This window comes from Sinohyriopsis cumingii, unplaced genomic scaffold (genome assembly GCF_028554795.1).
Source record: "Sinohyriopsis cumingii isolate HCF-2022 unplaced genomic scaffold, ASM2855479v2 utg000741l, whole genome shotgun sequence".
NCBI lineage: Eukaryota > Metazoa > Mollusca > Bivalvia > Unionida > Unionidae > Sinohyriopsis > Sinohyriopsis cumingii.
In genome coordinates this window covers 122,501-144,984 of record NW_028315927.1, presented here as the reverse complement: position 1 = coordinate 144,984, position 22,484 = coordinate 122,501, and the positions used below count along the sequence as shown (strand labels likewise).

The 22,484-nt window shown below is 33.6% G+C and overlaps 2 long non-coding RNA genes across 7 annotated transcripts in view; both read right to left on the bottom strand.

Annotated features, from left to right (window-relative positions):
* The window catches only part of LOC149773249 (uncharacterized), a 126,519-nt gene extending 113,801 nt beyond the window's left edge, over window positions 1-12,718 (bottom strand). For 2 of the 6 annotated variants that reach the window (XR_016417422.1, XR_016417423.1), the window contains exon 1: window positions 12,366-12,707. This is a non-coding gene — a long non-coding RNA (uncharacterized LOC149773249). Of the gene's footprint in view, window positions 1-12,365 lie in introns of all 6 variants that reach the window. The other 4 variants (XR_016417420.1, XR_016417424.1, XR_016417419.1 and 1 more) reach the window with 4 other exon arrangements.
* A 6,800-nt stretch (window positions 12,719-19,518) lies between these two features.
* Window positions 19,519-22,484, bottom strand: part of LOC149773248 (uncharacterized) — a 28,673-nt gene continuing 25,707 nt past the window's right edge. The window contains exons 3-4 of the long non-coding RNA XR_016417434.1: window positions 21,222-21,326; window positions 19,519-20,240 (exon numbers count right to left, since the gene is read on the bottom strand). This is a non-coding gene — a long non-coding RNA (uncharacterized LOC149773248). The remainder of the gene's footprint in view (window positions 20,241-21,221; window positions 21,327-22,484) is intronic.

Here is a 22,484-nt window from a genome sequence, read left to right as displayed (position 1 = left end):
GGCCACTTGCATTTCTAGTCACGTGACTACACAACCCTTGCAACCTACATGTCAATGACATCGGCGGTTATATAGTCACGTTATATCAACAATAAACCTTTTCTAATGTTGCTGTAGGAAAACAAATCGAACATATAAATGAAAGTCACGAAACTTTTTTTTGAAAAATAATTTAAAAAACTTCTCAAAACATTTATTGTGAAAACAACGACCGAAATATGCAAATATTGCAGCAATTTGAAGAAAACCAGATTCACTACTCAAAGAGCTCATGTCGATGTGGTAACCACGTAACACCAACAAAAACATTGTTGACACGTTCTCTGTACTTCTTGAAAATGGTTTTCTCCACCTGCTGCATTACCGACAGGTTTCTGGTCGTTGTTCTCAGAATAAATATGTTGAGAATTAAGTGTGCATTATATTTATTTACAAACAGTAAGTGACACGCATAATATGTCCAAATTCTATGTACAACAACTTTGGAAATTTGTTTTTGATTTGTCGATATCACGTGACTATATGACCTCTGATGTCATTGATATGTAGGTTGCGAGATTCGTATAGTCATATGACTCGGGATGCAAATGGCCAGATCCAGGTTTTAAAAAATCAGCATTGAAGTACTTTCGTCTAGTCTGTCAATGGATTAAAGACATGACGAATGGAATGCTCACGATTTTTGAGAAAATAAATCATATTCCTGTCGATTTAATGCTGGTATATCTCGATGAAAGGTCTTTCAAGTTTGCTGGGCCGGCTAGTAAGCGGCTACACCATGCCGACACCAAATGTATGTATGTATGTATGTATGTATGTATGTATGTATGTGTGTGTGTGTGTATATATATATATATATATATATATATATATATATATATATATATATATATATATATATATATATATATATATATATATATATATATATATATATATATATATATGTGTGTGTGTGTGTGTGTGTGTATGTGTGTGTGTGTGTGTGTGTGTGTATTTGATTATCTACAGCTTTACATATTTGTTGAATTATGGCATGTTACATCAAGCCACCTTTTAAATGCAATTTTTAAAACTATATAATTAACATTTCTTCTATTTCCAGGTCATTAATATCTTTTGTGAACCTTGCCGGGAAAACGAATTATGATTTCGTCAGTTTTATAAATTATACGAGGTTTCCAAATTTTTATTTCGCGAGTTGTATACATTATTTGACGCAGTTCCATTAATTCTTTTGGAAATGGGAGTATGTGCTTCGCCGATGTCTACTTTGTTTGAGTGGACAGAAGGAAATATTGCTCTAGTGAAATGAAAACATTGTATAGTCACGCGGAGCTAATCTACGCGTGACAATACAAAATGTACCTTATTCACAAATTTAAAAATTCCCACAAAGCGAATAGATTTTTTATATTATTTCTTTTAACGTCAAACGTTGTAGAGTTTGCATGAAGAGTTGTTTTCCAATAAGATTATTCGCGGCATTAATATATCGATCAAAATAAGTTCCCAGTTTTTACAATTATTTTGAACAGTGACTTTAGACAACTTTGGTTATATAATACTTCCAATACTGTATTTTTACATGCCTGTTTTCGAACATGAGGAGATATTTTTTTTTTATTATTTATTTTAATAAGGAGAATATTGTTGGGTTGGGTTTACAGTAGAATTATGCCAGAGCGGTTGTATCCAACTTACTTCAGAGCGTAACATTTTAAAACATAAGATTATGGAAATGGAGAGCTTGCCTATAAGAGGTTAGGCTTTTTATTTATGTATGCATTCAAACGTTAGTCGTGTTTCCTTGGCAACATCGCAGTCTGAATCTGCAAGATAGATGATGCACCCAAATTTCGATTATTAATCAGCATTCAGTTATCCCCGAGTTATCTATTGATTTCACACCTTATTATAAGATCTAAAATTGCCAATTAAATAATTTAGTATTACGTATGCTCAAGTGTTTTCCCATAACATTTATGCCATTTGTTGCACAGTTTAACAGATTCTATATGGCATCAAATAGAAATAGGTTGTGCCAATCCAGTCCCTGAAAATTTGCAGCATTCTTGTGGAAAATGATTTTCAATAACTTAATGTTTGAAACGTCCTTTTTATGTTGGGGTTATTTAGATATAGTTTGTACACCGCCTCCATAATTCTTACATATATATCCAGTCCTGACATATTTTAAGTTCTGTATCGTCCTGAAGAAGAAGAAGAAGAAGAAGAAGAAGAAAGAAAAGAAAAAAAAAAGAAGAAGAAGAAGATCAAATAGGCCGAAAGTATGAAAATATAAGTTGGAATAGCAAGCTTAAGGGAAACTATATGTCCTACATAGGACAATAAAGTAGTTCCAAAGTGATATCGCCGATATTGTGTTATCAATTTTCACCGACTGATATATTTCAATAGCTCATAACGAAATATATCACGACCGATAATATTTATCTAGTGACGAAAACAAACTGATTTAATATTATGAAAGGACAAATAGTGTAGTGCACTGACTTTGGAATGCATTCGGATACCTTGGTTTGTAAGCCATTGCCTTGCTTTTTTCATGGTGCTGCTTGATGCGTTATTATACCAGTTTAATGTAGACAATTATCAAATAGTCGGTACACTTAAAATATAGTATTTGCAGTTTCTTATTTTGGATATGACATGTTAAAATGTCACTTTACTATTTATTATAACATAATATGTATAGTTTTCCTAAAGTATTGGCAGTTTCATATTTTTTATATTACCACACGTTAAAATATCACTTTATTTGATTCTGATTTGACCAAATAAGCCCATGAAATTAGTGCAAAGTATTCTCTTTACTGATTTGGCTGCGATCGTTGACAAACTTTTTTAACCACGCCTTCTGGAATTTTTTGTTTTCAATGAAAACTTTTGGCCGTCATTTTAGGAATCGACTCGCGAAAATGAATTGGGGAAAATGGTATCGTCTGTTTCAATATGGCTAATTTACCCCCACAGGGGTTTGTTATGTCACGATTAGCATATCATAACATAAAAAATTACTAAAACTACAACAAACAAACTAACTACGGGTATTGCTTGTGTTGGGTGGGGGTTGAGGGAGGCTGTATATCTGTAGCATGGAATCCACCCTATATACAAGCGTGGTTTAAATGTTGACTTACAGAAGTAAATAAACTCACATCTGTCCACACAAAAATGTGTACATAAACTGGTCTCCAAACTGACAGTTTATCCAACCACTTCAGATCTACACGGTAAACATGTGATGCAGTTATGAGTCAAAATTAAATTTGTTTGCATATTCTGTAGTCTATTGTTCCAAATCAAACACAGCAAATATCCAGTCACAAATACATTGCAATAATTATGGGAATTTCTGCATCCAGTAAACATTCCTTCACATGAATTTCGCAATATCGATGTAATGTTTAGTTGTGCACGTGATACTTCAAGGTTACGTAAACATGGATCGTCAACTGTACGGCTAGTGCGTCAAACAATGCGACATCACAAAAAATGGACATTCTGTGTTGAAGAATGATTTTGTCTGTGTAAAATATTATCTTTATTGGAAGGATGCTTGTTCTTTGACTTATAGTTTGTGAGAAAAGTATAATCTGCTTTTAAACGTCAGTACTATTTCAACTTTGGTTGGGACTATTTTCGTGCACAACAAATGAAAGGTACAACGTCTGTCAGAATGAACGAAATTATTCGTTCTTCTTTGCATCCAAATAAGTTCCACTGAAATAAAGACTGTGTGATAAAAACTAATCTCAAATGAGAAATGATTTAATATTAAATTTATGAAACTTGGTTGAATAATGTCCAGCTTTTGAGTGCCTTAGCGAGTAAAAGCTGGATATTATTCAACTTGTTTCATAAATTGAATATTAAATCATTACCCATTTGAGATCCTATATATATTAGCGTTTTGGCGGCCGTATTGTCGAATCGATTGCCCATTGGGAATTGGGCCAAAAAGGTCACGAATGTGAATGTGGTCTGTTGTCCAGCATGGGTGCAGTTTGCCATTTATAGATGATTGTCATGCGCTGGAAAAGGGCGGTAAACCCCAAACAAAAACAACAACGATTAAAACTAAGGAATTATATAACGTGCGTGGGGTAAGGGGTGGGTGGAATATCTGTAATAATCAACCCAACCTATATACTTGAGAGGTTTAAATATTAACTTATAGGAGTAACAAATTCACATCTGTTCGGAGAAAATTGTGGACATAATCCAGTCTTCCAACTACGAGAAGGTTATCCAACCACATAATGTTTCCGCAGCAAAAAAGCTCAAAAGATCTGATGCTGCTTATCAGGTGATGCAATTTCGACTCGAAATAAAATTTGTCTATGTATAATGTAGTCTACTGTTCCAAATCGACTAATGCAAATATTCCGTCACATATACATTACTGTAATCTGGAATATCTGCATCCATAATCGTCACATGAATATCCAACAACTTACAACTTGCTGATATTGACACACTTTTGCTGTTAAACATTTCTCTAACCGATCTTTTGTCAACCTGTGTGACATCACACTGAACTTGCATAGGAATTTTGTGTGGAAAAAGTATGTTGGATGCATCAATTATTATATTTTTTCGAAAGGACATTTGTTCTTTCAATCACAATTGGTACAAAGAAGATATAATAATATTACTGGTCTTAGAACAACACAAAGGTTCCACTAGAGCCAAGGACAGCAACTGAGACAGAATGAACGAATTATTTCTGCTTTTTTTATTCTCTCCTATTTTCATTAAAATAAAAATAAAACCTATCCGTTAAACAAAATCTCAAATGGATAATGTTGTATTATTGAATTTATGAAGCTCATTGAACAATGTACAGTTTTTGTTCGGCTTGGCTAGCAAAATCTGGACATTATTCAACTCGTATCATAATTGCAATATTAAATCATCACTCATTTGAGATCATCTTTTTATTTTACGGTTGTATTAACCTAAATACCATATTAATCATATCATTAACCACAAACTCAGTCATTCAGCAATTTATAATTGCAATTTGGATTTCCTCCCATTGTTAAAGACCTTAGGCACTCGAAAGAAACTGGTTTACCTGACAAGAAACGTTAAACGAAAGAGATATCCGTTCTTTTGTCTTTATTTCACTTTTGATACTAGGCGCTCATTCTCCAAACGATCTGAATTGCACTTGTGTAAATATAGTTTAATAATTGAAATAAAATGTGTTTGTCAAGGGAATATGTCAATTATTCATAACATTAAAATCACGGAATGTAGAAATGTGTTATTTTTGTTGTTTAATGCCTTGCTTGTGCACCTCGATGTATGTCGGACACAAAAAGTTACTCTATTACATTTTTAAAGTAAATGACTAAACCTTTTTCGAACTTTTTACTGGCATTATTCATTTAGATTGCATAAGTAAAATTATCCATGGGCCTTGATAGAACAAAGACGGTATAAAGAATTAAGAAGTGACATGGCGCTACCAAGAATTGGGGTGATACAGTTATTTTCACGAGATATATAATACGGTGTCCTGGAAATAATGATGATATTCAAGATGGCACAACCAAGATTATTTCTATTCAGTATTTGGATATCTCACAAAATTGTAAAACATACATCCTCCGCAAGTCCTCCTCGAATCTATAAGAATTAGTTGCAACTTTCTGTTAAAGCAGTCACTGAAAATTAGATGTATTCTAAGGTGAAACCCGGTGGACTGAGAATTACATGTGTTCTAAGGTGAAAATAAGATATAGATTTTTTCTAAGTGTAAACCCCGAGAAGGTTTTAAGGCACTTAAACCCTGAATAGGTCATAAGCTGACCGGCTACTGCTACATGCACCAACCTGCCTTTGACAGTCAACTAAGGTAAGGCCATTGACAGAAAGATGGGGGTACGGGGCTGAATTGCTAAGCTTTTCATTACAAAAAATATTTCATTAATTTTGCTTTGCTTTTTAAAGAAAAGTCTAGGGCAAAGGTAGGAAATCAAATTTCTGCTTTATCATAACAAATGGTTGTCTTTTCTCCAAATGAATTTTCTATGCGATATTTGCAATTTTCAAAAGGATGATTTAATATTTAGCTGTGATACTAATATTAGTATCTAGGTTCAAAATATTTTTGTTCTCAATAAAATCTGCTTTACCTCTGTTTGAAATTATTTCAAATAACCAAGACTGCATCAATGTATCCATGTTCTGTTCTAAAATAAGTAATATGAATGGTGCCTAGCTGATATCACGTCACACTTTTTGAATTATTTTGTTCAAATTGAAAAATAAAGCAAAACACGTAGAAACGATAGTAATATTTTATTAAATAATTCATATCAGATGAATCAGTTGAATGTAGTAACTTTAACGTCAATGATACTCATTAGAATTGAATGTAATACCCTTATCATTAATGATTCTCATTAGACTTGAATGTAATAACTTTATGACTCGAATGTAATACCTTTAACATCGATGATACTCATTAGACTTGAATGTAATACCCTTATCATCAATGATACTCATTAGACTTGAATGTAATATCTTTAACATCAATGAAACGCATTAGATGTCAATTTTAACAGTAGATCTCAACAAAACAAAATATATAAGATGCCGGTACTTTACAAATTGAGTAAAATACAGGAAAGATGTGTCAGTAAATTGTTTTATATCTCCCTTTATTTGTGTGTGTGTGTGTGTGTGTGTGTGTGTGTGTGTGTGTGTTTGTGTGTGTGATTTAGATTTTAACGTAGCTTTAATAATTTTAGTCATATCGCTAAGATTTTTGCATTGTGGCAGCATATTGTGATGTCTAGCACTGGGACATCAAGCCGCAAACATGTAGTGTCATGCCCCACCCAGTCACATCATCCTGACACCAGGCCGACCAGTCCTAACGCTAACTGTTAATGCTCAGTGCCGAGCGATGCAGCTGCAAGTAACTTTTTTTCTTCAAGTCATTGGTATGACTCGGCCGGGGTTCGAACCTGCAACATCATGCGGGCGCTCCAAGCACTAGGCCAAAGAAGCGGTCTATATCCTTAATCCTTTGTCTTTCCGGATTCCTCTACGTTCTTTCTCCTTCTGCTGATATGATTGGCCTTCCTTTTTTTTCTTCATTTATTTATTCTGCCAACAAGGAATATTTCCCTCACATGCCTTGAATATCTAAGGAAGTGTCATGTTTACATCACAGGCCATTGATATCTAACTAAGTGTCATGTTTCCGTTACAGGCCATTGATCTCTAAGAACGTGTCATGTTTCCATAACAGGACACTGATATCTAAGGACGTGTCATGTTTCCGTCACAGACCATTGATATTTACGAACGTGTCGTGTTTCCATCAAAGGTCATATGGTCCGGAGCAGTATCGTAATGTCAACATCATTTAAAATTCCAATCATTGACGCAAACAAAATTACGTAATATTAACACATGCTACTGTCTCTAGGTAAGATGCTCACTTCAAGTGTCCTTATTTGAAAGAGCACGTAGACAGACTTCACCTTTGGTAAGCTCCAAACGAAATGTCCGCATGACATAGGGTCGTTGCACAGTGTATCAATCAAGCGAATTAAGAGTAAAACGCGAGGAAAGGGAGGTTAGAAAAACAAGATAAATCTGATAGCCTTTTCACTGATGAATGACTTGATATCTCCACCCGCGGAAATTCAATTTATTCTCCAGCTCTTTGAAATGATGATATCTCTCAAGAAAAGCGAGAACCTCAAAGTAAAGGACAAAACTAATCTGTACAAAGTGAGCTGATACGCGTTTGCGTATTCCCACAATAACTTGATACTTGAATGTATATGTTTAATATGGTATAACATTAGTTAATACAACTAGTACGGCTGCTCTAGTACTACTACTACTGCTACTAATACTACTACTACTAAGTATTATTATTATTAGTAGTAGTAGTAGTAGCAGTAGTAGTAGTAGTAGTAGCATCATAAATATAATATTATTATTTTTATTATTCGCATGATTGTCATCATCATCATTATTATTAATTGTTATTATAATAGTAGTAGTAGTAATAGTAGTAGTAGCAATATTATCATTATTATTATTATTATTATTATTATTATTATCATTATCCCTGTAGTAGTATTTTAGTAGTAGTAGCAGCTGCAGAAGCAGAGTTGTGGACTTATCACCTGCATATACACGTCCTGAAAAACGGAACCCTGGATGAGCCGTTCATGTAACGATCACGAGAAAGAGGGTTTCATTTTTGTTTTCTTTAATAACTTCAAATGAAAACTGATTGCATTGACAAACGCAAGTATTCAAGGCCTAAATATCACTGTGCCAATATGAGTGATGTTCTTTAACAGACTAGCTTATTTTCGAAGGCAGTTTTACAGAATCTTGTCTCCTTCAAAGAAGAATTGAATAACATTAGGCAGAATATTCCACACTATTAATTCAACCCGGCTTTCAAAATATTTGCACTTTCATTCCAATGTATACATAATAATTCAAAAAGTTGGAATGTGCACGTGGAAAGAAAACACAGTTTCCCAATTTTTCCAAATAAATCAATGTCTTCTTTAGAAGACAATAATAATAAAAAATACACACACTCGCACATGCACACTCACGAACGCACAAACACGCGCGCGCAATTATACGCGTAGAAACTTAAATAGTTACAAAATGAATAGTTATGAAAAATGCCCGTAAGATTCCAGAAACTGTCTTTTATAATTTGAGTAAAAGGTTAACATAAAGTAGGAAATTAATTCTAATGGAATATTAATATATAATTAAGTGCAAATTTTGAATTATTTTTGTTAGATATGCTTGATTAAATATAATATGAAGATAAGGAGAACAGTTTTCGTCAATTAATGGCAACATGTTTGCCAAATATAAAAGAGAAATCAAACCTCACCCAAAGTAAGCACACGGCAATATACAATATACTCACATATTCTATGACAATTAGTCTACAACATGTAATACACCCAACACTAATCACACACATACACTTCAAAGCCAAATATTTACGTTATATCACTGGGTAGCAAAACTGATGAATAGTTCAAATTTCAAGTATGAATATAGCAGAGAAATCAGGAGTTAATTCCATGCTTTTCCAAAACGACTCAGATTCTCTGCTATGTATTGTAATAAATTTACTCATTTATTGTATTATTTATTTAATTGTTCTACCGCCTATAATAAAGGGTTAACACATAGTTATTTACTGACATTGCATAATGGCACAATAATTAATAACGGTGCAATAACAAAATAGTTTACCAACGGATTGAACTGATCGCTTTAGTTGTCAGATGGAAAAACAAATTACAGCCACAAAGCACAAAGCAAACACTCGAATCAAATACTAAGACAGGCCATGGAATCTCTCTCTCTCTCTCTCTCTCTCTCTCTCTCTCTCTCTCTCTCTCTCTCTCTATATATATATATATATATATATATATATATATATATATATATATATATATTGGAATATGGAATACTTGCAAGCAGCAAGGGATATCATTTCATCTCTAACCTAATATATTGTAAATGCTTTTAAAAATATTTGAGATAATTCGGAATGATTCAACAACGCGCATAAGATGTACACTTGTTATGAAATGTATGTATGTATGTATGTATGTATGTATGTATGTATGTATGTATGTCTGCATGTATATATGTATGTATGTATGTATGTATGTCTGCATGTATATATGTATGTATGTATGTATGTATGTATGTATGTATGTATGTATGTATGTATGTCTGTCTGTCTGTATGTATGTATGTATGTATGTATGTATGTATGTATGTATGTGTATGTATGTATGTAGGCATGTATGTATGTATGTGTGAGTATATGTATGTATGTATGTATGTATCTGTATGTAGGTAGGTAGGTAGGTAGGCAGGCAGGCAGGCAGGCAGGCAGGCATGCATGCATGCATGCATGTATGTATGTATGTATGTATGTATGTATGTATGTATGTGTGCTTGTGTGCGTTTAATTATTATAAATTATTTAATTTTATCGGTTTTTATCATGGTGTTTTTCATGTTGGTATCTATTTATGAGATTTTGCCAAAATACTGCAAACCTGCCGGTAATGATTGCCTTTCGTCTTTAATGCGATTTAAATTTTGCATAAGTTCCGGTTTAGACTGAGATGATATTCTCTGATTTGGGTTTCGGCCCAAGTGGCGGCTTTAAAACCTGATTTTGCATATAAATGGACCGGCATCTCGGTTACCCTTTCACCTTCATGTCTGAGTGATGTAATGTTATTGACATCCAATAATTTACTGCGTGATTAATCATTAATATCCATCATACAGCATTGGGTTGACATCGAATTCCATTTGATTGCGCATTTCAGTCAGGGATTAGCTTGAATATATGCCATTATAGTCAACTCTCTCTCTCTCTCTCTCTCTCTCTCTCTCTCTCTCTCTCTCCTTTGACACACGTTTCCGGAGGCTGAGGGTTTTATCGCTGCATGCTTTGACCGATACATGTTGGATTGATCGATTCCATCGAGAGCCGCTGTTTTGAAGTCATAAAAAATGTCAATAATACACGTTTTCCCCTATATTCGGCTTTAAATAGGGCTGGACCGAACTTGGGAATGGATTTGACACGAACCTAGAGTGGCCCGACCGCGTTGATATCCTGGGGGTAGGCGATGACATTTTTATCAGAAAATCAACACTCTGTTGACGCATTAATTTCCCCCTGGACAATTTACCCACTAGGCCTTATTATCTGGTTTTAAAATAGATAAAATGGATTCATAAAAGTACAAGTGATACCACCTCGACGTGATCTTATCGTGTAATTAACTTCTGTGATCCACGTGGGAACAATACCGTGCTTTTACCTGGTATAAGGATGCAAAAAGAGCCAGCACTAATATTTGTGAGGATAAACTCAAGGTAAACTACAATCTTCTACATACAGATAAGGCCCTTTGAACGTAAGTATTTCAAAGCGAACGTTTTGGAATCAATATCACGTTACCATTACACTATGTTTATCGTCACGCATCATGCTACAGTCCCATTTCAACGGCTTAAGGAAAAATCTTACGCTTCGATGATTTGCAATTAAACGAAAAATTGAAAGTACGTATTATCATTTCAATAGAGCCCCACAGCTAACTTCAACGGCATTTTGTGGTTTATTTCAATACATTTTTGATACCTTTAAAAACTGAGTTGGTACAATAAAAATGTAACAGATGAAAATTAAACTTTCGGATATCTGCCTTGTAATTCCATAATATTTCATAGTCAAGGTTCTAAGTCGTAGAATGTCCTATCCAGCACTTCAGCACTTCTATCCAGAAGTGTCATCGCCATAATTTAATTGTGCCAAAAGTAACTTCTAGCCTGAACTAAATCATAACGACTATTATATACCACTGTCTTCAATACTGCCGCCATGCATTATCGTTCAATTCTTAATACTGCTACACGTTGATCAATTACCACCTCTGGCATAGCGCCCGCACGTACAGTCAAAATTCAAATTCGCAATTGAATGGATATCTGCTCCTCTTTCACCCATAAACCTGCTTTGGCTTACATACTTAAAACTAACCACTACGTGTTTGCCTCCCCCTAAAATAACAATAATAAGTATGCGTGCGCCCCTGCGGCCTGAATTATCACTAACTTATCCAACTTTTAGAACGCAATGGATGCTAATGATGCTGCTATTAATTCCAAAGTTTACGAATGCTTTTGCATTCGTCCAGATGATGATGATTATTACCATCATCATCAGCAGCATTATTATCATTCTCTTGTTTTGCTTGTTTTAAATGTCTACTTTCGTTTTTGGTACTCTGACGGACACGTAAGTATAATCATCTTGAAAAGGAGCTAATTAGGTTTATGTTCAGTCGAATCTCTTCAACAAATACTATATGAAAATAAATACGACTGGTGTCTCGTCACTAACCATAATGCTCATAAAAAACAAATGATGTCATGCTAGCAGTTACAAAATGACTCTCAAGGGAATTCTCAATGATAGGTTGGAGATATGGGTATATACGGTTTTACCTTCCTTATGCAAATTTATATTTACACTCATCTAATTATGTTTCATGCATAGAAATTAGATGGGAACAATCACTTTTCCTCTGCATGCATAGACATTAGATGGGAACAATCACTTTTCCTCTGTACGTATAGACGAAAAAACGATGGAAAAAATCACAAGTCGTGACTTAGAAACAACAAATGACGCCATTTTTTCTCCAGGCATCAGCCTATGACCTGTGTCTGGATATTTTCACGAAAATAATTGAATGCATATGTACATCAGAAGAGAGACTTACCGAAACTTTTCTGTCGCATCCAAATTCAGGCTTAACGCAATCTGTCTCGAGAATCAGGAACCAAAATTCCACACCGTTTAACACCGGTAAATCACGTTGAATATCGTTTGAAACATTATCTACATGGTGCCTTTTAGTCAGATTTATCTAACCAGCATGCACCATATGGTCCCTTGAAGAAGGTGTAAAAACGATATAATACCTTTTCTGTACCTAAATCCCTCAAACACCAAACAGAACATCTCAGTACAACGGCCAGGCTAAGACTGAATTAAACGCATAGCTTCAACACTCTTATTATGCAAAATACACAATTCATGAGTACAATTCAGAATTCAAATTTGCAATGGAAATGAAGAAGTAACTCGGATGGAACAGATACTTTGTATCGAATGATCAATGGAAAATACGGCCAGGGAAATAACCACTGCAATATGAATTTCTTTACATTTTCAAACACTGTCTGCTATCTTAACACACACACACACACACACAGACACACACGTACATACGTACGTACGTAAATACATGCATACACACACACACACACACACACACATACATACATACATACATGCATACATACATACATACATACATACATACATGTCAGGAATTAAGATAAATGCAATAAACTGACAACGAAGAGTAAAAAACTAGTTTCTAACTAGCCTCAGTATTTTCGACTCCAAAATGAGACTTTTTCAAGGGCAAATACAAAACACAGACAAGACAAAACAGAATAAAATAAGCGTTGCAAAATTTTCCATGACTATTTCTACAGGAATAAACGCTTGAAAGTTTTAATGTTTCAACGAGATGGTTTCAACTTGATGCTGATGCTGACAATATTTTATATTGACCGATGAGCCATATCACCTTCTGTTTTTGTATGTACATATGCGTAAATATGCGCAACCGCAAATTATATCCCTAATATTTAATTGTTTTAGCAATAATTATAGGTTATTGACTAATAATCAAATTGAAAGATTTAACTTAAATGAAAATGTGCCGGCTGCAAAATGATGATGACTTTGTGAGTAGCTGTCTTTTGCTAGTCTTCTTGCTTGAAACCACTTGGTTTCAACGTTCTAAAGAGGCAAACCTAATAAAATTTCTTTTTTTCTTCTTCTGGTTTCAGAACTCCAGATAGGGTTGTGAGCACTTGTAATAAGTGTCACAGCGTTGAATGTTTGTTCACGGGACGAGAAGTGTTCTGCAACTGGACTTTCTAGAGCTTCTTTGTCATCCACTCAGATCTGTGAAGATTGATCCTTTTGTGTAGCTTTTCAGTTTCTCCGACACACTGAAGGGTACAGATTTTACACGTGATGAGATAAATTAGATTCTCTGTTTTGCACGTTCTTTCTGGACTATGTAGTTTCAGTCTTTCTCTAGTCGCTGTGCTAGAAAATGTGCTGGTCTCTATCATATGTTGACAGGTCTTGTACCTTTTATCACCACATAGGCCAGACTTACTAGGGTGGTCTTGGTTAGTGATTGGCGTTAGCTTCGCCCTGACTAGTTGCAGAATACTTCTCGTCCCGTGGCCACACATTCAGTGATGTAACACTTATAACAATTACTCAAAACTCCAATAGGAGTTTCGAAACCAGGGGAAAAAAAGGAATTTGACTGGATTCACCGCCTTAGAACATTGAAACCAATCTATTTAAAGCAAGAAGACTAGAAAAAGACAACCAAAATAAAATACAATCACGATCTTTTTGCAGCCATAACCTTTTCATTTTAAAAATTCTTTCAATTTGCCCAATAGCCCGTAACTACTACTAAAACAATGAAATATCTGGGATATAATTTGCGGTTACGAAAATTTACATAAAAATCACGGTGATATGACTCATCCATGTCCAAGTCAAAATAAAATATTTTTCAGCATCATCATCATGTTGAAGCCAACTAGATGAAACGTCAAAACCTTCAAGCTTGTATTCTTATGGAAATAGTCGTGATTAAGTTTGTACCCTCGACGCTTTTTTGTTTTCTTTATTTGTCTTGTCTGTGTTTTGTATTGCTTTTGAGAAACGCACATTTAGAACAGAAAGCTCTTAGGATAGTTAGAAAATAGTTTTGCACCGTTTGTTGTCAGTTTTTTGCATATTCCTTATAAATCTCCATCGTATCACTCTCCACCTTGATTGTGTCTGTGTGAATGCATTGATTTGGCAGATAGGTCACAAATGCTTCCTGCTCTCAATACAATGAACGTTGAAGCTTTCACTGTAAATAGTATTACATGGGAAAATAAATTTGCAGTATCTCAGTTGCCGTAAGCAGTTTGAAATAATTAAAGTAATTAGAGTATCATCACTAATGCGGAGTATCAGAGAGAACATACCATTATATATATATATATATATATATATATATATATATATATATATATATATATATATATATATATATCATGCGCCATGAACAATAACTATAAAATAAATCAACTAATTAATGTCTGTTCAACTCTGTGTAGTATACATCTAGGACCGAACTCTGATACAAAATATATTTACATTATTATTGATGTACCAAGGAGTGAACTCTATTACACAAAATACATTTACATTACTAATACACATAATACATTTACATTACTATTGATGTACCAAGGACTGAACTCTATTGCACAAAATACATTTACATTACTATTGATATACCAAGGACTTAACTCTAATACACAAAATACATTTACATTACTATTGATGTACCAAGGACTGAACTCTATTGCACAAAATACATTTACATTACTATTGATGTACCAAGGACTTAACTCTAATACACATAATACATTTACATTACTATTGATGTACCAAGGACTGAACTCTATTGCACAAAATACATTTACATTACTATTGATGTACCACGGACTGAACTCTGATAAAATGTACATTGACATTACTATTGATATACCAAGAACTTAACTCTAATACACAAAATACATTTACATTACTATTAACACACCAAGGACTTAACTCTAATACATACTATTGATGTACCACGGACTGAACTCTGATAAAATGTACATTGACATTACTATTGATATACCAAGAACTTAACTCTAATACACAAAATACATTTACATTACTATTGACACACCAAGGACTGAACTTTAACACAAAGTACATTTATATTAATATTGATGTACCAAAGAGTGAACTCTGATACAAAGTACATTTACATTACTACTGACACAATAAAGACTGAACTTTAATACAAAGTACATTTACATTACTATTGATGTACCAAGGAGTGAACTCTGATACAAAGTACATTTACATTACTATTGACACACTAAAGACTGAGCTTTAATACGAAGTACATTTACATTACTATTGATGTACCAAGGAGTGAACTCTGATACAAAAAATACATTTACATTACTATTGACACACTAAAGACTGAACTTTAATACGAAGTACATTTACATTACTATTGATGTACCAAGGACTGAACTCTGATACACAAAATACATTTACATTACTATTGATGCACCACGGACTGAACTCTGACAAAAAGTACATTTACATTACTATTGATGTACCAAGGACTGAACTCTATTACACAAAATACATTTACATTACTATTGATATACCAAGGACTTAACTCTAATACACAAAATACATTTACATTACTATTGATGTACCACGGACTGAACTCTGATAAAAAGTACATTTACATTACTACTGATATACCAAGGACTGAACTCTGTTACACAAAATACACTTACATTACTATTGATATACCAAGGACTGAACTCTAATACACAAAATACATTTACATTACTATTGATATACCAAGGACTGAACTCTGATAAAAAGTACATTTACATTACTATTGATATACCAAGGACTGAACTCTGTTACACAAAATACATTTACATTGCTATTGATGTACCGCGGACTGAACTCTGATAAAAAGTACATTTACATTACTATTGATATAACAAGGACTGAATTCTAATACAGAAAATACATTTACATTACTATTGATGCACCACGGACTGAACTCTTATAAAAAGTACATTGACATTACTATTGATATACCAAGGACTGAACTCTTATAAAAAATACACTTACATTACTATTGATATACCAAGGACTGAACTCTAATACAAAGTACATTGACATTACTATTGATATACCGAGGACTGAGCTCTAATACAAAGTTCGTCCAGAACCATAACCTCTTACAATAAGTAAACAGGTACCGTCCTTCGAACTAATGTCACCAGTGTTTGGATTACACAAATTCCCTAGAGTTCGATCACTCCCCGTATCAGCTAAAATACAGTGACTTGTTATGACTTTATGGTTTTAAAAAACCTAACAAAAACGAATGATAACCAACAAGTTTTGTAAATTTCAACACATCATTTATTTCCCTTGGATACAAAGTGAAATAATGTAAACCGAAATTACGTTATTGCGAATTAAATTTCAAATAATCATGTAATTTTGAACACAAGCCTTAATGATTAAAGATCTGAGTAAACCTTAGTGGTATTCTAAAATAAATCCAAAGATGAGAGTGTTGATATACCTGTGAGGGCCTGTGTCATAGTAATGTACCAAAAGTCTTTTAATGAATCTCACCAATAAAATTCTAGAATATATCCGTGTTTGAATTTCACTATAAATCCAAGTCTCTATTTCCAAGATTGTTATTTTTGAGTACTATGTTTTCCCATAGAGGAATAAATTAAAATAAATGAACTGAATAAATAAATTCCAGTCATAATGAAATACTAGACACAACACTAACACAACTGATTCTGTTCAGTTTTACAGCACGAATGAATAATTTCTAGAAAAACAAGATTGTATAGTCTTTCACTTGACTTCAGGTCACAATTAACATGTTTCTAAAACAATTTATTAACTAATGGAAACTTTCATTCTGTTAGGTTCTAAATGTTTACAAGATAAAATCTTGGTTATAATTAGAAGGCATGTTACTCGTCATTTAAGGCGTACAAAATACATCTGAATTAAATGTGTCTGTTCGTCTAAACAATTTCCAGATTGAGACAAACTATAATATGTCCAATAATATGGCATTATGTGATATAGGTCTGACGTTTCAGAATTATTTTAATACATTTCAAAACAGTTAATACAATAACCAATTCCATCACATATAACATAAAGCAAGAAAGAATACATCTATCATTTTCAAATACCTCTATAGCTGAAGATTGCTTCCTTAAAATGGAAAACGTCCTGACAAGACTCGTGTAATGCAACGATACAGAGAATTCGGACTTTATGTACTGTTGTCATTGTCAAATCCACGGACAGAGAACTCGAGGTAAAACGGGATCGACACTGTCAGCGCTTTGTGCGTGCATTATTGCGTTAAAATAAATCGCCAAATCAGCAAGTTTAAAACGTAAATTATACATTCTCAGGTACAGTTGTTTGCGGCAATGAAACCCATTAAAATAATCTTTCATATATAATGCATAGGCATTTACGTATACACAGTTAAATGTCATGGAGATAAAAGGACAAAAATAGCAGCTGACTTACAAGACCGAATCCCTAAGAGATTTTATTAATCAGACCGTAAGAGAATAGGTCAGAAAAGTAATGACAATGAGATGTGATTGTTTTAAGTCATAGACACAGCAAGTTGAGAAGACTTGATTAGCCTTGACCTCCACCTCAAACGTGTACCATTCGTGACTACCACTTCAAAAAAGTACCATTCTTGACGAACTTCAAAAAAAGTACCGTTCTTGACTTCCGTCTCAAAAAAGTACCATCCTTTACTACCACCTAAAAAAACTACCATTTTTTGACTACCACTTCAAAACGTACTATTCTTGACTTCCACCCAAAAAGTACCATTCTTGACTTCCTCCAAAAGAAGCACCATTCTTAACTTCTACCTTACGAAGTACCATTCTTGACTACCACACTAAAAAAGTAACATTCTTGACTACCACACTAAAAAGTAACATTCTTGACTACCACACTAACAAAGTAACATTCTTGACTACCACACTAAAAAAGTAACATTCTTGACTACCACACTAACAAAGTAACATTCTTGACTACCACACTAACAAAGTAACATTCTTGACTACCACACTAACAAAGTAACATTCTTGACTACCACACTAACAAAGTAACATTCTTGACTACCACACTAAAAAGTAACATTCTTGACTACCACACTAACAAAGTAACATTCTTGACTACCACACTAACAAAGTAACATTCTTGACTACCACACTAACAAAGTAACATTCTTGACTACCACACTAAAAAGTAACATTCTTGACTACCACAGTAACAAAGTAACATTCTTGACTACCACACTAACAAAGTAACATTCTTGACTACCACCTCCGAAAAACATCATTCTTGACTGCTACCTCAGAAAAGTATCATTCTTTGCGATAAACGTGTTTAGATGCGAAAAGCAATTCCCATTTATTCAAAGAGAAAATATTGAGACGAACTTTTATGTTTTATTAATATTGACCAGTAAGATATGGTTGGTCAGCGTAGGGTCAGGACTTTTCGTTTCTCATGTGGACAATTTAATTATCATGAAACCAGGAAGGCAAATAAAGTCTTACAATATACACAAGAACGAAAGGTATGGCTTTTAAATAAGTCTTTAACTTTTTGTTATGAATTTGATTTGCATTGTTTGCTGGCTGTTCTTTATGATTGTATGTTATTCACATCTCTATTTTGTACTTGACCTTGTCCAAAATCAAGTTAATGGTGTATCTGACCAATGACATTTATTTTGTAAATAATATAAGAGATATCAAATATTTCTTTATCATCGTGTATTAAATATTCTTATCATTTTTATCAGTAAACACGTTTACTTCTATTTGATTCTGACCGTAGAAACCAGAATGTCAATTTTCTATTACGTTGTCCGAATATTTTTTTTGGAAAATAATGGTAATTACAAAATCCGTCAAGTAGAGGGGTATATAGTCGTTTACATTGGAATTATTCAATTTTGCTTCAACATATGAAACAGAATCAGTCTTATTGTTGTGTTCAGTTTTTAATTTGGTTGGATTTTTTTATATTATTATTATTATTATTATTATTATCATTATTATTTGCAGATTATTATTCACTGGAATTACCAAGTGCCTAGGACTGAAACATTAATTTGGAATTATTGTGAATTAACACAAGAACATTTTGGATTATATTATTGGAATACATAACACGACTGTTAGCACATCGCCACACTCATGCCATTGGCACATTAGCACGTAGTATCAAAATTTAATTGGAATACCACTGGAACGTCATACATTTAGAATTGCGATAGAACATGTAGGACTATTTGAGATTTGATTCACAATGCTCTAAATTCTTTTTAAATTTTCAGCTTGTATTCTATGGAAGTAAATTATTAGTTGTATTTTACAAAACTTTCTGGTTTTCGCTCTTTCATTTTACTTAGCTTAAGACCATAGGGTCGTACCATTAGACGGAGTACAGAAGCAGTTAAAGGACTTGAGACAATTAAAGTCGCTATTTAAAATTATAATGAAACTTTTATTTAACGTCTGATAAACCAAACAATTAGTGATATGTGTTTGTAAGATATCTTTAATAGCATTTCATCCCCAAATGCACTTTCTGCAATTTGGCAAATCTTGACCTTTAAGGATACCGCAATTCACGAAGAATCAGTCACTTCCTATCCAAGGAATGAAAACACTGGGTTAACTTTGATTTGTGTTAAACAAAATATCAACACAGAGGTCAACTGTAGTAATGTGTCTTGCACTGAGACACGCCTTCTCGTCCTACCAGGTTTTGTCTCGGGAGGATTCGAACCCGCACCCTTGTCATCGATAGAATAGCACTGTAAGCATCAAACAACAGCGGCTATCAGCAAAGGACCAAATCAAATAATAATAATAATAATAATAATAATAATAATAATAATAATAATGATAATAATAATAATAATAATAATAATAATAATAATAATAATAATAATAATAATATAACGAAGAAGAAAACGAAGAAGAAAATAAATAATAGTAGTAGTTGTGTTAGTAGCAGTGCTGTTATCATCATCATCATTATCATCATCATCATTATCATCATCATCATTGTCATCATCATCAAATAGATAAAAGTAGCATTCTTATATTCATACCTACTGCAAGAAATTATGTACAGCAGTATACTTCTTTAAAAACGTAGACTTAATATTACCTACTCTTTAATTATTCACAAACATGTTTGAAAGCTTCAAAGTTCGTAACAATTTATCCCGAAGTTTGTTCATTCTGCGCCGTAATATTCATGTGCTTTTTTTACGTTCAGCTAGAAAATGCCTTAAGAATTCTATAATCCTGTACTGATTGTTAAACACATATAGCACTCAAAATTTCCCAGGTTCATTTGAATTCCTTCATCTACTCGATATATTATTACTAAACTGGTAATTGTGTTTGGCCACAATTCCAGACACACCGACTCTAATTCAGTCACGTTTTCTCTAAACTGATGCGTTTCCGGAGCAAATGAAATCGAGTAACAGCCTTTTCTTTGATTCTTAAAAAACTTGGTATTGAATTAATCGAATCGTCAAGGGAATCAAAAGATCCTTCAAAAAATGTCGTAGAAATTAGCACACAACAAAAGGCAAATCTTGTGCTAGCCTAGACTTAAAGCGACAACATTGTTATTTTCAGCCGATGGGTAATTGGGCATGCTATCTGACTGATTAGCCAAGCAATTAGTTTGGACCTTGTAATTATTTCGTTTGTACTTCCATATTGCTGTGCTTTGAAGGATTCGAAGATCGATACAAATATGTAAAACCCTTGCTTACTCTGTCATTTCTCACTCTAAAAGAGTTGGCAGAGATTGCGCAATGGAAACTCATTCCTGGAAGGTGGTCTACCCTCCTGGAGAAGATGTACTCAAACTGTTTAAGCTGGAAGAAGAAGATACAACTATATTACATTTGAAAAATAAATCTAAATCATAACCAGCCTGAACGATTAGGAATAAGGCAAAATATAGATTAAGACAGACCAATAATGCGTTATAGTCCATACCAGCAGGGTGTAACAAGAGTAATCATCCGATTTTGTGAAAGAGAATATTTCAACAAATAAAAATGGACAACCACAAACCTTTTCAATAAGAAGTACATACTACGGTTGACAAGGAAAATCCTGTTCAGGTCTACCATTCTTGCAGGTCATTGTCCATAATTTGATACAAATGATTATTGATTTGACTGATATTAGAAGTCTTATTTTGCAAAACATTTCGCTGCTATTGGAGTTAAATAATACAACTGTAACACCGTATCATTTTTTCCTAGAATGCCTGTCCAAAAATTTCAACGCATGCACATTGTCCTGCACCGGTATATGCAATACGTTTCTAAACGCAAAATCCAGATATGTACCTCGTACACTTATTTATTTATCGGGCCATTCAAAGTTAGTCTTCTTAAGATTCTTGATGATTAATATCCACCAGGCCAAAGCTTAGAGTAGCACTAACAGTAAACGATTCCATTTAATTTAAGAGGAGAACTTAATCGTTTGTGTCAAAACTCTTCTGCTTTCGCCGAAAAGTATTCCTTGTACCACCATGTATTTCATTGCTTAAATACATAGTAATTTCCTTTTGAAGTCATGTAAAATGTAACAGCCTTTGGTTCAGAAAATGTTTTGTCATCAGGAGTAAAGGTGTGGATTTTGTATTTAAATCATGGTCTAACGGGTTTAGAAAATAACGTGGGCAAGATAAGGTGATGAGATTCTCTCTCTCTCTCTCTCTCTCTCTCTCTCTATCTATCTATCTATCTATCTATCTATTAGATATAAAATAAATAGGATGTACCGCCTACAAACAACTGCTGTAGTAATTGTTTATTCTTTATGTCTGTCGCATTATATTGATTAAGCCCACTCATTTGCTGGTACAAACAGAAATTTAGGTCCTTCCAGTAATGAGTAGAGGATACAAATCTTATAGACAGCACGGCAAGTAATTTCAATAGCAAAATCAGGCCACATATATTCTTTTAACATCATCCTTCGTATATTTCCATGGAACTGAGCGAATACAGTTGCTT